The sequence below is a fragment of the Protopterus annectens genome, chromosome 2.part0 (genome assembly GCF_019279795.1).
Source record: "Protopterus annectens isolate FY-2018-M chromosome 2.part0, PAN1.0, whole genome shotgun sequence".
Lineage (NCBI taxonomy): Eukaryota > Metazoa > Chordata > Ceratodontiformes > Protopteridae > Protopterus > Protopterus annectens.
This window is the reverse complement of record NC_056728.1, coordinates 137630277-137642943: the sequence shown is the minus strand read 5'-3', so window position 1 is coordinate 137642943 and position 12667 is coordinate 137630277.

Here is a 12667-nt window from a genome sequence, read left to right as displayed (position 1 = left end):
CAGAGTGTAACTGGAGGCTGCTGAACTACATCTGCATTACTCACTGTTGATTTATTCTTATCTTCTGGGCCAGTGTTTCTTTACTGTTGTACTACTTGAAAGCCTTGGCCTGGACAGCAACATATGTTATGCTTTCGGATTACTGTATAAAATGTTTTGCTTGAGAGTTGCATTACTCAGTATGTATTTCAAAAAAACCTAACAGCTATATGACATGGCATATACAACTGTAATAGTACATAAATAAACACTTCTTATGGATGCAAACCTGTGTGTGGTGTCCAATCCTTTGACTTCTCTGTGGGTAGATGTTTCATGCGATAATTGTCTTTTGTATGACAGAATCATACACTGTCCATTTTAAAAGGTGGCAACTGTAGGAATACTGGCTGTTCAATAAACTGTGCACCCTCTAAATATGTATCTTCCTGTACATATATGTATATGTGTGTGTATGTGTATATACATAGATATCTATATATAAGTATATATCTATATATCTACATCTATATATATATATATATATATATATATATATATATATATATATATGTGTGTGTGTGTGTATGTGTGTGTGTATGTGTGTGTATCTGCATATATGTGTGTGTATATGCATCATTGAAACGTTTACTGCTTCCACATTGTACATTCCCTATGGTAGACAGACTGTTCTGCATGATATGATATTGATACCATCCTGACATCGTACAGGTGGGATGGATTACTATTAACTTCTTGTGGCTATGTTGTGTAGGGTCCTGTGTATGAGACTTGCAAGTGCTGGTATTGTGTTGCAAGGCAGATCTGTTTGGCTGTGGAGGAGGGGATGATATCAATAATTACAACAGGTACTTAGATTGGGTCCCCTCACCCCCATTAATGATGCCTTTGGTCATATATGTATTTGTTGTGTTCTCTTATATATCTATAGAAATATATGATATATATATATATATATATATATATATATATATATATATATATATATATATATATATATATATATATATATATATATATATATATATATATATATATATATATATATATATATATATATATATATATATATATATATATATATATATATATATATATATATATATATATATATATATATATATATATATATATATATATATATATATATATATATATATATATATATATATATATATATATATATATATATATATATATATATATATATATATATATATATATATATATATATATATATATATATATATATATATATATATATATATATATATATATATATATATATATATATATATATATATATATATATATATATATATATATATATATATATATATATATATATATATATGTGTATATATATATATATATATATATATATATATATATATATATATATATATATATATATACATACACATACATCTACATATATAAATACATTTCCTCTACTGTTGAATGACTGTGCTGGATGATATGTTTGAGAAAATATCAGAGTTATGTATATCTGACATGGCTTAGTAGTAAATCACTTTGGCTGTGGTATGCAGGGTTCTGGGTTTGAGACTTGCAAAGGTTGTTTATTTTGTTGCGGGGCAGAACAAGGGCTGTTGGATACAGAGTAACTAAGGCACTTTTAAGCAGTTGTAAGCAGGTTAGCATGATGGTAAGCAATGCTAACTTCCAGTTAAATATTGTTACACTCAGTTAGCCTCTAAAGTGCTTGTCCAGTGTAGGCATTGCTTACCCCGTGCAAACAGGATTAAACTTGCCTACTGCTGCTTAAAGGTACTTACTCCCACTTATCACTGTGCTCATTTCTTTAAAAAAGAAGAAAAAGGGTTGATAGGAAAGTGGTGAAAAAGGGGCACAAAGAGGGAAAGACAGTAGGGAAAATAGCTACAGATGTGCAGGACGGGTGTAGGGTAGGTCCATAGCTGTCCATTTCTTCTACAGCAACAGCTGTGTATATACACCGATTTGGAGGTAGATTTGGACACTCAAACCCCTGAGAGAGAGTTGAGGACAACAATATGCTATGAAGCCAATTAGGACAGATTACATGTGTCCAATGGACATGTGCAAAAAGGACAGCTATGTATGGGTTGAGATTTTTTGGGGGAACAGATTATCCTTTTTTTTAAGGTGAGAGTGGAATGTTGGGGAGGGATAGTAGGTATATTTGGGGAGGTAGGTTGGGTAGGATGACAGACAGGACAGCATACAGGGGTAGTATATGGCACATGTGGGGGGTAAACACCTTGGATGGGGAGGGGTGTTTGGAAGTCAGAAGCCTATGAGCCCCCAAATGGAAACAGTGGGACTGAGGTCCCCACCCATGGTCAGTCACCACTGCACCTTCACGGCCCCAAAGGTGGCTGTCCTGGGTAGGAGGGGCAGGCTGACTCTCTAGATACACCGTGCAGCCCTCAAGCTGGCATAGCTGATCTCCAAACTCCCTGTGGAGCTCGCTATGCACCAGACTCCGGACCTGATGATGGGTGACAGTTTCCTGTCTGCGCCCGCTCCTGGGGGGGTGAGCCCCATCCCCTGATGTGGTTCCACCCAAAGGTAGTGCAGGACCAGCGGATGAGGAGTTCCCGGGTTGGGCCCCATATGTGCTGGTGCCCGGTGCCACGGCCAGATGAGGTGGGAGAGGTGGGTCCACTGGAACCAGCCTTCCCAAATGTGCTATGATGTTTCAATTTTAAAACATATGTGGGTTATTAATAGTCAACACATTCCAGGATTAGGTATAACAGCATGCATAGATATTCCATTTAACCCAAAACACCAGATATGGAACAGTTGTATAGCAAACAGAACACATGCATATATGGAACCACAGTAGCCATTACAACAGCATGCAGGTACATTGATGGCAGCATGCCACCAATGTGGGAGTATTTCAACATGGCACATGCATAGAAACAAATTTCAATATTTATCAAACAATAGGACATATGTCCCAACAGTAGATTTAATTGTACACATTACTGTTGCAGATATGGTGGGGGGTGGGGGAGAAAGATGTCAATTAACAACTTGCATATTCCCTGTAGTTTTCAATACTTTCTTAGTCAGTGCTGTACTCTGTACCTTACATGTATTATTACGCTACCCTATGGCCTTAGTTTGGACAGTGGTATGTTTGTAGACAAATATATACGTGAACTGTGTTTTACCTGCAGTATACACCTCTTACCTGGTATACCTGTGGAGGTATTGTTTGCTAACACTACCTGACTGTTTCTACTCATATTCCCAGATTCCAGGTTGGTGTTATGCACATACCTCTCAATCTCTTACTGCACACAATCTGGGCAAGTCTTGACAACATGCAGGTAAAACTGGGACATATTTTGACAACTCTCCTCATAAACCTTTGCTGAGTTGCTACAATGACAGGTTTGTTTTCATATACATTTTCTGAATATTTACAGGTCTGACAGTCAGTTATATGTCATTAAATGCTGCCTAAATGTCAGAGATCATCACACTGATTTGCCAGGGGGACAGGGTAGCAGGCAGCAGATATGGGCCAATTATCTGGACATTCTGAACAAATCTGTACAGTTGAGGGGTATGATTCTGCATACAGCTTACTACCACTCCCAGGATTCGAACCATGGCTGTGCCTGCTAAAAATAAAACAGTTTATATCACAGCTGAGTCTGCTATTTAGATATTGATGTGCATCTCTTCTCTGATTTCTGTCTGTAAGTCTCCCATGGTTTTTCAATCTGACCTTGTAATTACAACACTCTTATACAGGGATTCCTAGACAGTTTTATTATGTAGCACAGTGTGGATGACAGTGATGAGTAATACATTATTATTCAGAGAAACTGCAACACTAACAATGCCATACAATACCAGACTAAACAGTACCAGTCCAGGATTTCAATCTTTTATTTCCAGGCACAGTTTTCTTATCTGACAGACCTGTGGAGGGAATGTTTGTTAACACTACCTGAATGTTGCCACACATATTACCAGATTCCATGTTATTATTATGCACTTATGTCTCACTCTGTTACTGCACACACTCTGGTCATAGCTTCACAACATGGGAGTAGAGATGGGTCATACTTTGCATATTACTCTCATAACATTTTGGTGAGTTGCTAGAGTGACAGGTGTGTTCTTTTAGATATATTTCTATCAGTTATGATGTCTGACAATCAGTTGTATGCAATTGTTTGCTGCCTAAACTTCTGGGATCATCCCACTGATTTGCCAGGGGACAGGGTGACAGGCAAGAAATGTAAACCACTTATCTGAACTTTCTGACAAAATCTGTGTTATGTTGTGCATCTTTTCACTGTTTTCTGTCTAAGTTTCTCCCAGTTGTACAATATGACCTTGTGATTACAACAGTTATAAACAGACATTCCTACACATTTTATTTATGTAGCACAGTGTGGATAACAGTGCTTAATACAACAGTACTATTAAGAGATTGCAACACTACATTACCATATGATACCAGAGTAAACACAAGCAGTCCAGGAGTTAGACCTTTATTGCCAGGCTGTTACCCTTTTATTTACATACAACCTATATGACACTCTTCCTGCTATATTGTCTGGTTTATTCAGTACATCCCATACACAATACAGGTTTTATACTGGCAATTAACTTTCTACTACTTTTAGATTTATTTCTTATGACAGTACATGCAAGATTATTACTAACCTGCCTCATAATGCAGCCTCTGTAGCCTACAGGCATGGTCTTCCTGATTCACAGCCCACTCTGCTGCCACTGTCAAAGACATAAGAGGAATATTTAGCCATACCTATCCATAATATACATGAGCTGGCAATTATTAAACAGGTAGTATAATGAGTACTTACACACTGCTAGGACATCACCATGCCTAGCTTCTTGGATCCACTGATCCAAGAGCTCCCTCTTCCTCCGTTTCAGGTCAGCATAGTGATGCCTGACCTGCTCACCAGTTCGAGGGATGCCAGTGGCACTGGTGAGGTCACGGCGAGATGGTCCCAGGCTTCTGCTTTATATTGGGAACCCTGGTACTGGCCCTGCAGCAGTCTCTCTTCATGATCTTTTACTAGGAGTCCTGCCATGACCTTGGACTCCTGGATGCTCCAGTGTTGCGCTCAGAAGCACAAACCTTCTCCAACACCAGCCATAGTGCCTAGAGGAGGAAGCTGCAACCAATTATGAGATGTATTCCCACCTGTGGGGTTTAAATAGGGCCGATTTCCTACACTTTGTCATGACTGGACGGTTTTGAAAATGCTAGGCTATGGTCAAACCTACTTATTTAAAGTTGGCATTGCTTAAAGGGGTATACCAATGGGCAAATTGATTTAGCTGGGTTACACATTGCTTACACTTAGTAAGCAGAGGTGTGCAATGCTTAGTGTTGCTTATTTTTAAATTTGCACACTATTTGCTGTTTGGCATTGATTTATCATTCATTACATGTTATATATTTGTTTAGCATCTGTGACTCATGTATGTACACTGTATGGGGTACTTATATTTACTGGGGGATTTCACCACTTTATTACAATGATACCTCACATCTGGACTTAATGCATATATATATATATATATATATGTTATGTAGTAGGTTATATAACATAAAACTGTTTATAGATTCCTTTCACATGTAAAGACCAACTCAAATATAAACAACTGAGAAATGACACAAAGAAGTCAATTATGCTAGACAAAAAGAGTTACTACTGTAATCTGCAACAAAAGCACCAAAACCAACCACAAAAATTCTGGTCAGGCATAAATAAACTTCTCCACCCAGGCCAATCAGCTACCCCTACTCCCTTAACTACCCTCCATCAACCTCCTACAAATGTTGCTAACACCTTTAATACTGTCTTTACAGAAACCGTGCAAGCCCTAGCCAGTAAGCTATCTCCTAATACCCCAAGCACCTCCTATCCCACACCTGATAATAAAATCCCCTTTCAGTTTAACCCAGAACCAACATCTTTTATTAAGCCCCTACTTACGAAACTGAAACCTACCACACTCTCAGCAGGCCTACTACCTGCAGAGTATCTCCAAAAAGCCGCTAATGAAATAGCATACACCATCTCAATTTTAATCAATAAAACTATCAACGAAGCTTATATCCCCTCCATCTGGAAAATCTCCCACATTATTCCACTTCATAAAGGGGGTAATTCCACCAAACTTTCAAACTATAAGGCCCATAGCCATCCTGTCTCCCTTGGCTAAAATAATGGAAAAATGTATCCAAAAGCAATTTCTTGCCCATCTGAATCAAAACTCTCTCCTAGCTACCTCCCAGCATGGATTTAAACCTTACCATAGTACAACCTCAGCCCATCTCTCCTTCTCTCACACAATAAATCTAAACCGTAATAACAACAAGCTCTCCTCAGCCCTCTTCCTAGACCTATCTAAGACATTTGACATGGTAAACCATCACCTACTCCTAGATACATTAAAATCACTCTCCATAGATAACCAAGCAATCAGCTTGTTTCATTCTTACCTAAATGACAGACAACAAGCTGTACTATGGAAGGATAACCTTTCGTCCCTTTTACCAGTCACTCTTGGAGCCCCACAGGGATCTATACTAGTTCCCCTCCTATTCTCCATATTTATTAATGACTTGTATAAAGTCATCCCAGATGCAGCTTGTATTCAGTACACAGATGACTCCACCCTAATCTGCTCTGCCACCTCCCCCACAGACCTACAATCCCTGACCCAAATCCCTTTTAACAAGGTAGAGAACTGGCTAACTGGTCACTGACTACTATTAAACCCAAATAAAACCAAACTATTACTCTTCTCCCATACTCAAAAGGTCCCCTCACCTCCACTCACCATCATAACATCTTATAATGGCACCATCATTTCCCCAGAACCTAGCACTAAACTACTGGGAGTGATCATCGACAATAACCTTAAGTTTGATGCTCACATAGACAAAACTATTAAAACAGTTAATAAAAAAACAGGCCCCTTATACAGGATTAAACAATTCCTAACCCCATCTGCTAGAACTGTTATCGCCCACACTCATCTGCTATCAACCCTTCTCTATGCCTCACCCATCTTTGTAAACCTAAGCAAATCTAACCTCAGTAAACTTAATAGGTGCTACAATAACACTGCCAGATTTGCTACAGGATCAGCTTATAGAACCCATCACTGTCTTAACCTTCAAAAACTAGAATTACCCAACCAACTGCAATATAACCAACTAATAGTTGTTCACAAAATTCTCTACCAACCAGACAGTACACCCATACTGAAAAATATTATCACCCCTTACAGTAACCTAAAGGCCCTTCGCTCTGCCAACAAAATGCTAGTACAAACTTCTAAAGCCAACAACCAAGCCGGTGATTCACTATTCTCCAACTCTGCCAGAAAAAAACTGGAACCTACTTCCTGCAGAACTCACCACAGACCCCTCCTTATCCCAATTCAAAAAATCCCTTAGAAATTACCTAAAAATGCATTGGCTCTGTCCCTGTTCAAACCCTGATTAACCTCCTTTCAAACACAATCTACACATGAACATCATTACAAGATTAGAACTCTGATTCTCTAACAGTCTAAAAATGTTGTGCTTCTCCCACATAATGGAAAAAAAATTAAACTTAAGCCTATAGTCATATGTGGTAGCCATCATACTATAAATATGTTCCTTTTTAAGATGAAATCCTTAACTACTTCTTTCTCAGCCTCCAACTTCCAACCTTCCTGTGTGTACATGAGAAAAAACATGTATCTCTGTGCATATATCATTAAAAAAACCACAATTGTGTTATAAAACAATGTAATAATTTATGTGAATAACATATACCTGTGTGTGTAAATATCACTAAACAAGTATGAATTATGTGATAAATTCTCTGTAACATTTTTCACTGTATTTACAACTGTTTGTACATTTGGATCTTTTCTCCCCGAGCCTCCGCTGAAAATGGACCTCTATCCAGCCAGACTTTCCCAGTTGGCAAATGTAAAATAAATAAATAAACGAATAAATAAATAAATAAAATAAAAATAAATAAATTGTGATTTTTGCTATAGTGAGGATCTGTTTGGGTATACCGCAATTTTATTTACAGCTGTGATGGCTTAGTAGTTAACTGCTGCGACTACAGTGTACAGGGTCTCTTACTGGGCAGAACAGGGGCTGTTGGATGCAGAGTGATTAAGGCACTTTTAAGCAGTTGTAAGCGGGTTTGTGTGGGTTTGTGCGACGGTAGGCAATGCTAACTTCCAGTTAAATATGCTTACAGAGAGTAAGCTTCAGAATTGCTTAACCTGTGTGCGTATTGCTTACCCCCATACAAACAATATTAGACCCACTTACTACTGCTTAAACGTGCTTACTCCAGCTTACCCCCCTGCACTAATTTAGAAAGAAATGAAACATGGGTCTTGGGAAAGTGGTAGACGTGGAGACTCTGTACATATTTTACACTATTTGCTGTATGGCATGAATTTATCATTCATTACACATTATAACTTTGTTTAGTATCCCTGATTCATGTGCACATATCCTGTATGGGGCACTTGTGTTTATCTGTGGATTTTAACACATTATTACAATGACACCTCACATCTACACTTAATGCAGTACTCCAATTCACAAATATATGTTATTTAGTAGGTCATACAGCAAAAAAATGTTCATAAATTGCTTTCACATGGAAATTATTACAGTGAGGATCGAACCGGGAATGACTGCTCACAAAGCGAATGCGCTGACCACTACACTATTGCAGTACTGCTTCAACTGAATGTATCTTGCTATTCATCTTCTTGTGCTAGTTAAGCGACAGTATGTGTAGCTAAGCAATGGGCAAACCCATGAACCTACGGTTAAAATCTGTTTGATAAAAAAAATTTCTAATGTTATTTTCTCCAGGAAAGAACATATTACACTTATTGCTGTAAATTTCTGTGTGCATCTGCACATTTGGCAGACATCTTAGCAACCCACCATACCTCTCAACCTCTTCATGTGAAATATCTGGACAAAGCTTGACAAAATGAGGTACAACTAGGGACATATTTTAAATATTGCTCTTATAAACTTAAGTAAGTTGCTAGTGTAACAGGATTTGTTTTAATATAAGATTTTGGAAGGATTTGGTGTCTGAAACTCACATGTATGTCATTATTTAATGACTTCAATCCTGAGATCATCCCAGTGATTTACAGGACAAATCGAATACAGGCCAAATGTATGAGTGAAAAATCTGGACATTCTGCAAAGATCTGTACAGTTGGGAGGTATGCAACCCCCTATGAGCGTTCTAACTCACTGTAATTGCCGAACGGCAATTCTTGGGTGCAGGGGTATGTGTATTGTGAGAGCTCTGCTCTCAGACACACCCCCTGCACTCGTCCATGCTCTGTGTCTATTTAAGAGCAGATGCAGCGTGCCTTCATTACTATGCATGGTGCACTGCCGTGCTGTTCTTAAACGGTCATTTCCGTGCAGGAATAAGATATTCCTGCACGGAACCTTACTGAATCCCAGGGATTGTTTCTGTGTCAGATTACCATTAATATTGGTTCAGCAAACCTTGGAAATTAAAGGAACTTACCTGATAGTTGTATGTAATATAATTGTAGCTGGCTTTATGTACATATATCCTTGAACTAGGAATGTAGGACAACACATACTTAACGCTGCTGTTGATATTTGATTCGATCATTGTGTCTACGTTTGTCAATGTTAATAATGGCACTTTAGATGTTTTAGTACAGGGGCAAAGAAAACACCTTATATGTGGTTCTTTGCATTTGTGTATTTTTTTGTGAGTATTCATTCTTTCTTTCTTGTTTCATTCTTTATAGTGTTTGATTTTCTTGATGTTTTCTGATATTAACAATAGAGCTTACATGACATACTCACAGACGCACCTGCATACACACACACATTATGTGTGTGTATATGTGTATATGTATATATATATATATATATATATATATATATATATATGTATATATATTATATATATATATTTGTATGTATATATATATATATATATATATATATATATATATGTGTATATGTATATATATCTATATATATATATATATATATATATATATATATATATATATATATACATATATATATGGGTTCCCTTTATAATTTCGAAATACTGAAATCCCGACTTTCGAAGCCTTAAAATTCTGAAACACCTGAAGCGCGAAATTCAAAATAATGTATATATATATATATATATATATATATATATATATATATATATATATATATATATATATATATGTGTGTGTGTGTGTGTGTGTGTGTGTGTGTGTGTGTGTGTGTGTGAGGCAATTTATTTGAATTCCAAATTATTAAATTCAAATAATTGAAAGCCCATGTTATTGAATTCCAAATAATAGAAACACAATACAGCTAACATCACTAAAATAAAAATGTTTTGGAAAAGTTTTTAACCAACCTCCACACCCCTACATAAATATAATAACTCCATGGGTGTTCAGCTCTGGAAAAAAGTAAAAATACCACACATAGGGAATCACTGTTAATGTATAACTAGAAACTATACAAGCAGCAGTTATGTATATGTAATTAAAACTACCAAATAAGGCTTCTTCATATATTTTTACATAGTTTACTTCTGTTTTACACAACAAGGTCTTATATCACATTTAATACTATGGACTTTTCAATCAAATGGTTATTCAACTAAATGGGTTTTCAATCAATTCAACACATTGAGTTTCCATATCTATCTACCTGTTTATGTATCTATCTACCTATTAATATATCTCTCTGTCAATCATTCTATTTATCTTTCTATCCATTGTAGCTACCATGTACCACAAACTTTTAAGGATGAGTCTTTCCATGACACTTTAGGCCCATAGGGTTTTTTGAAAGGAAATATGCAGGCTGGTTGTGAAAGATACACCCAAAAAGGTAATATGCTGGATAGGTGTAACTTTTGATGGGTGCATTGACCATGATGTCTATGAGATTGAACTGTCTGATAAGAGACAGTGCATGGTTGGTAGTTGGTCTGGAGAGGTCACAGTAAACAGCCAATAACCTGCTTAGGGGAGCATGAACAAAACATGCCTTCTCCTCCTTAGCTCCACATCTTTGGCAATTGCACCCCCTACCCCACCATAAAAACAACACTTCTATATCCTCCTTTTGTCAACAGCTACTTACCTTTTTAAAAAGACACACTGCACTTACCACATAGTCATGTCACCTAAACAAACTACTTCCAATTCCAAAATAAAAAAAACTTTCCACAATAATCTCATTACTACTGCAAAGGACTTCCTGTTCATTATTAATTGATGATTTTCTATACCCTCCCCCTTCCTTTTGCCATTTTACTTCTTCATTTGACCTCTGTCTCATCTCATTGTGACCTGTACATCTCACCAATAGTATCATGTACTTCATTTGACACATATTCATAGGTATACACTAGGCTAATGACCAACAAGAGTGTTATAAGCCTAGCCATGTAATCCAACCTAATTGCATTCCTATGTATTATTAGGATGGGATATGTTAGTTAGGAAGTTTCTAGAGGTTATGTGGGGGGGGGGGTATGTTAATTTAGGCATGAAATTCCAATTTCCAATCCGTTGGTCAAGGTTACACTTAAATAGGGTTAGGATGTACTCTGCTTTACATGGATGGGGAGCTTTCATTTGATTGTTCTGTTGCATTCTTTTTTGAATTTTTTTTCTGAGATTGAGAATTTGTGCATGTCACTAGTATAATATTTATGTTCATTATATTGTGTTATTGTATTCATTCTGTGAAGCCGGTTTGCTGAATGTGGTATTTGGCAAAACCATTTCTTCCATTTTGGGATTTAATTATTTTTCATTGAATCAATATGACTTAAATGAATGCCTGGATAACCCAACATAATCTTGATGTTCTCACTGTAACTGAAGCTTGACTTAAACCCAGCATAAATGACTCCAAGGTTATACCTCCTGGCTATAATATTATCTGCAATGACCACATAAACAGGAAAGGTGGTGGTATTCATTTAGTATTTCCCAATACCTACATTTCCCCTTACAGCACGCCAACACCAAAATTCAGTTCAGCATAGCTTCTAATTGCTTTCCTCAAAATAAACAATTATAAACAAATATGTATTACTGTCCTTTGTATCCGTCCTGGTAACAATACCGCTATACTGGAAAATATCCTATCATGGATATCCATAACATTTCCACAAGAAAAAATATTACTAGGGGATGTGAATGTCAATCGGTTGGACATAAACTGTAACGCCCCTACATCTAGTATGAACTTATATGGTTTCACACAACTAATTAATATCCCCACACATTATAGCAAGACATCAAATTCTCTATTAGACTGGATCCTAGTATCAAAACCTAGCAAATCCACCACAGGTACAATGTCAGACTCTCTCAGTGATCATCTCCCAATCTATACGACTAGACATTTCAGAGATCCAGTTAAACAGTATATTTATAAAACAACACATAACCTTTCCAAGTTTAACACAGCAATATTCATTCTCCCCTTAGATGATGAAAACAACACATAACCTTTCCAAGTTTAACACAGCAATATTCATTGCTACACTAACATCTATTAACTGGAACTTCCTAAAAATCTTCC